Here is a 6,000-nt window from a genome sequence, read left to right as displayed (position 1 = left end):
TTTTGAAAAATTTGTGATTTATTTGCTTAAAAGGGGAATTTTGGGAAAAATAAAGAGCTGATGCCCAAATTGTGAAAGCGTAAACTTGGAATATGTTTGTAAGGTTATGAAAGAGCTATGTTTTTAATTTGAACAAAAACGGACTTTGACTCGATCGATTTTGAAATTTTTACCAGTTTACGACCAAAAGAGCATTTTTAAAGAAAACAAAGGAATTACGTTTAACTTTTGGGGCTTTTGATCAAAATAGGATGTCATAGTTGAATAATTCTTGGAGAATGAGTTTGGAAAGAAAATGATGTTTTCTTGGGCATTAACGATATTATTTTGTTTAATGTATTGGTTGGAATAAAACTGACACGATTAGGAATGGACCTTGAGAGGTTACCGGACGTGATTGTGATATGAAAACTAGTAGTTATTCATATTTGATGAGATGTGGAATAGATTGTATTTATCAATTGTTTTTTGGAATTTAATTGTTTAAATATCCATTTAGAAACATCGGTTTTGGGCTATCGGTGGAGGATAGCCATGATTGTTATAGAAATGCATGAGACTTAGGTAAATTGAACCACATTCTTCATTTGTTGCATTGGACATTGCATTACATTCATTTCATTGGAAATGTATCTGTTTTTGAGAAATGTTTGGAAATGTATTTGTTTGCGAAAAGAACCGCGCGGTTAGGTATTGAGCCTTCCAGTTTACTGGTAAAAATGACAGTGGTAGTGCATTAGGGCCTACTTGCAGACACTCACCTAGAGATTCACAGAGCCTGTATTCATGTAACAAATATGGTTTAAAATGGAAATGATTTTATATCTGTTGTTGCATCTCAGCATTGTATTCTTTGTAAAAAGAGAGATAAATTGTTTTATCATGAGCATGGCATGAGCATACACCTTTTTTGTCTTGTCATGGTTCATATGTTGTGTAGTATATCTCTACTGGGCTGTGGCTTATAAGGGGAACCATTTTCAGGTACAGGTGCTATGCCACCGCCAAGGCATTGACTTGGGAGGACTCGGAGCTGAGGTTTCATTTTTGTTTTATTGTTATTTGTTGAATGTATGCCCAGGGCTATATTTACGTTGAGTTGAAACTCCATTTTTTGTAACCAAGAATGTTCTTGGATAAATTTGTATGCCTGTAGGGCACTTATTATCTGTTTGGCTTCCATTTCATACTTGTTGTAAAATCTATGCTTGGGATTGGAACTGGGGCATTGAGATGTGAATAGCATGTATTTGGCATTTGGGATTTAATGGAAATGGATGTATGGAATAGTTAGCTATATCTATGTGTTTGTCTACCTGGTGGGTTTTGTAGCATAAATAGATATACCCTGCCCAATTTTTGGGGCGTTACAAAAAAGGCATACAGTTGTTATGTAAACTTGGCCCCTAGCTTGATCAAGAGTTGGGAAGAGATGGTGAACAAGTTTCACACGAAGTTCTTTCAAGTCCAAGAAAAAGTCACAACCCTCACACTTGGGCGAGATGTCCAAAAAGAAGGTAAAGATATATATTAGACTATGTCAAACGGTTCCAGGATAAGGCTATTGACTGTCATGAACCAGTGGATGACGCCCACTTAGTTAGCATATGTGTGGAAGGTTCCATACATGACTATAAATTTTCTTGGTAAACCATAATCTGCCTACCTTTTCAACATTGATCGAAGCAGCTAGAAAACATAGCACCACAGGCCCCTTGCACCAATCTCGAGAAAGTCACCACTACCTTCGCAGTAGTAGAGTTATTGCAGTAACCTTCGTAGGAGGAAGCCGCTCATAAGGAGATGCATTGTCCTCTCAGAAAATGAGTTACGAGGATAGAAAACCATACCTTTGCAGCCTTGAGAATGCCAAGGCATTGGTTAGAGAATGGGTAACCGACGGTGAACTCACTTTACCTCCGGTTGATGTACCTCTAACCAAGAAGGATAAAGAATGCCCTGATTATTGAGTCTATCATAGAGCCATCAGACACCCCACTAGGGACTGCTGGACTTTAAAAAGTATCTTCAAGAAGAAAGTTGCTGCAAATGAGTTGAAATTCAAAGATGAGGGTAACCGCAATGTAAGAAAGGATCCTTATCCAAACCACAAGGAGAAAGGAAAGAATGTACATATGATTGGGTATCTTAGGCCAATGCATGATCAAGTGCACATTGCATCCTACTATGATGAGTTAGAAGAAATTGCAACGGGCTAACTCCCTGAAATAGTACCTACGGAGGAAAAACTAGCAAAGGATACTCATGCCCAAGCCTTACAAAACTCTGTTAAGTGACGGTGGTGGTGGCAATGAAGGGTTCATTACGACCTTTGGCGTCCATGGTAGTGACCACCCTCTACGCCTCTAGGAGTTTTCCAATCACTCACCGAAACAGCTTACAACTGGTATGTGAACTTGGCCCCTCACTCGATCAAGAGTTGGAAAGGGATGGTGAACAAGTTTCACACAAAGTTCTTTCAAGTCCGAAAAAAAGTCACAACCCTCACACTTGGGCGAGATGTCCAAAAACAAGGTGAAGATATATTAGACTATGTCAAATAGTTCCAAGATAAGGCCATTAACTGTTATGAACCAATGGATGATGCCTACTTAGTCAACAAATGTGTGGAAGGTGCCATACGCAACTACAAAATCTTCTTGGTAAACCATAATCTGCCCACATTTTCAACCTTGATCAAAGCTGCTAGAAAACTTAGTACCACAGGCCCCTTGCACCGATCTCGCGAAAGTCACCATTACCCTCACAGTAGCAGAGTTGCTCCAGTAACCTCTGTAGGAGGCAGCTGCTGGCAATGAGAAGCATCGTTTTCTCAAAAAAGGAAGAGTTACGAGGATAGAAACCCATACCCTTGCAACCTCGAGAATGTCAAGGCATTGGTTAAAGAATGGGTAGCCGACGATGAACTCACTTTACCTCCGATTAATGTACCCCCAACTAAGAAGGACAAAGAAAGCCAGATTATTGCATCTATCATAGAGCCACCAGACACCCCACTAGGGATTGATAGACTTTCAAAAGTATCTTCAAGAAGAAAGTTGCTGCAAATGAGTTGAAATTCAAAGATAAGGGTAACCATGATGTAAGAAATGACCCCTACCCTAACCACAAGGAGAAGGGGAAGAATGCACATATAATTGGGTATCTTAGGCCTGTGTGTGATCAAGTGCACATGGCGTCCTACTATGATGAGTTAGAAGAAATTGCAATGAGCCAGCTCCCTGAAACAGTACCTATGGAGAGAAAACTAACAACGGATACTCATGCCCAGGCCTTACGAAACTCTGTTAGGTTTCGTAGCTTCTTTGATCAACTGGGGCTGAGCCAGGCCGCCAGGTTGGAGGCGACAAAGGCCCTCATCAACATCTCTAAAGTGCATCATGCTGAAGTTGTTGAGGCTAAGGAGCATGCGCCTCAGCATATCCCAGAAGACTATCAATCCATTACTTTTTCAAAAGTGGACAGAGCATATCCGTTCCCCCATAATTGTCCCCTTTCGTCACAACTTACATCAATGATGTAGAGTTCAAGCGTGCTTTCCTTGATAGCGGAGCATCCATAAACAACATCAGTACCAACACTTTTGCAAACACTAGTATTCCAGAGTCTAGGGTGGTTTGCCAACCCATTACTATAACGGGCTTTGATGGTGAGAAAAAAGTTACTAAGGGCTACGTTGTAGTGGACTTAGTAGTTGGTGAGATCCGCGCCGTAACTAAGTTCCATGTGATTGAAGCAGATACAAATTAACACATGATACTTGGTAGAACTTGGATGCACCGATATGGAGCTATCGTGTTGAGTTATCACCAATGTGTGAAGACAAAACTGGGAAAGCGAACAGTGACCATAAATACGTTTGAAAAGCCATTCGGAGTAGAGGTGGCACACTATTTTGATGCAGTCTTCTTTACTGAACTGTCGACATATGCAATCCCAAGGACTGCCAAAGTTACAGGTGTAAAATTGCCAAAGTGGGAAAACATTCGAGATGAAGAGGCTACCCCAGCAAGTAGTGGGCAAAAGATGAGTAGCAAGTCTACAAAAACCTTGCCAAAGATTGTTAAAGTTCGCGATGGTGGCAAAACAGTCTATTAGTTATGACAGTCTTAAGGGCCAAACTTCATACCTTGGGAGGATAGCCCCGAGACAATTCAATGTGATGGCGACGAGTCTCAACAAGGGTTGGTTAAGACGTCTAAAGCAACTCCAGAGTGCATGCAAGATAGGCTTAAGCCGCAACAAGAGGTACTTGCTAAGGTAAACCTCAGCGACTTACCAGGGTAGAGCAAGCCTCTGTTAATCAGTAGTACAATGACTCCAACAGCTAAGTTAGAGTTTGTAGCATAGCTGAAGCGGTACAATGATGTCTTTGCTTGGACATATGATGAGATGCCTGGCTTTGACCCATCTCTTGTCACCCATCACCTTGACACTTTTCTTAACTCCAGGCCTAAAACACAGCATGCCAGAAAATACCATCCTGATCTTGAAACAAAGGTTAAGGAAGGGGTCAAGAAGTTGCAGAGGGCCAAGTTCATCGAGCCCACATAGTACGCAACTTGGTTAGCAAATATTGTGCTTGTGAAGAAAAAGAATGGCTAGATCAGGATCTGCGTAGATTTTCGTGACTTGAATAAGGCTTACCCAAAAGAGGAGTTCCCGTTGCCCCATGTCGACACCCTTGTCAACTCTGCTGTAAGCCATCAAATGTTGTCCTTTCTAGACAGATTCAGTGGCTATAATCAGATAAAGATAGCACCAGAAGATGCAGAAAAGACAGCTTTCAGAAGGCCCTTGGGAAATTTTTTTTACATGATGAAGCCCTTTGGTTTGAAGAAGGCGGGGGCAACCTACCAACGAGCTATGACTGCAATATTCCATGATATGTTACATCATGAAATAGAAGTGTATATGGATGATCTAATGGTAAAATCTACTGAAATGAACTGGTACCTCCTCGACTTGAGGAAAAAAATTCAATGTTGTTAGAAATTCTGCTTAAATGAACCCTCTCAAATGTGCTTTCAGAGTTACCGCAGGAAAGTTCCATGGTTCTTGGTACACTAATGTGGGATTGACGTAGACGGAGATAAGATCAAATCAATCATAGAGATGCCACTGCTACACTCTCAAAAAGCCTTGAAGAAATTCCTAGGCAAAGCGTCATACCTCAGGTGGTTCATTTCAGCCCTTGCTACGATAGCCTTTTCCTTTGGGACACTGCTGAAAGGAAATCACAAGTTTGAATGGTGACAAAAACAACAACAGGCCTTTTATATGCTGAAGAAAGCACTTGCCCCACCACTAACAATGATTGACCCACAACCTGAAAAGACTCTGCCACTTTACCTTAACTCTACACGTTGGTCTATTGGAGTTTTACTTTTCTAAGACATAAATAGCGTTAAGAAGCCAGTCTATTACATCTGTCGCAAAGTCAATGGTGCTGAATCACGATATATCCCAATTGAAACACATTGTTTGGCCTTAATCTTCACAGCGCAAAAGTTATGCCATTATTTTTTGGCACACTTGATTGAGGTTGTGACCAGGAGTGACCCAATCTATAACTTACTGAGCAAGCCTGCTCTGACCGGATGAATGACGAGATAGATGTTGGCCTTAGCAAAGTATGACATCATGTAAATTACACCAAGGGCTATCAAGAGCCAAGCGCTTGTTGGCCTGCTAGCACAATTCCTGTCTAGCGAACATGAACTCGCAAAGATATCTCTACTTAGTGTGGTCCAGATATCACCAGCAGCAATCGAGGCTTATTAGGACCTAAAATTTAATGGAGCCTCTGGGACCGAGAAAGGTGGAGCTGGCGTAACACTAACAATTCAAAGTGGAGAGAAATTCCACTTATCATACAAGCTTGACTTTGAATGTTCGAATAATGAGACTGAATATGAGGCATTGATATTAGGCCTAATTGCCACTCAAAAGAAAGGCCTCCGCAAACTGAAAATCTAG

The sequence above is a fragment of the Camellia sinensis genome, chromosome 7 (assembly GCF_055761805.1).
Source record: "Camellia sinensis isolate YWXY chromosome 7, ASM5576180v1, whole genome shotgun sequence".
Lineage (NCBI taxonomy): Eukaryota > Viridiplantae > Streptophyta > Magnoliopsida > Ericales > Theaceae > Camellia > Camellia sinensis.
This window is presented reverse-complemented; position numbering follows the sequence as displayed.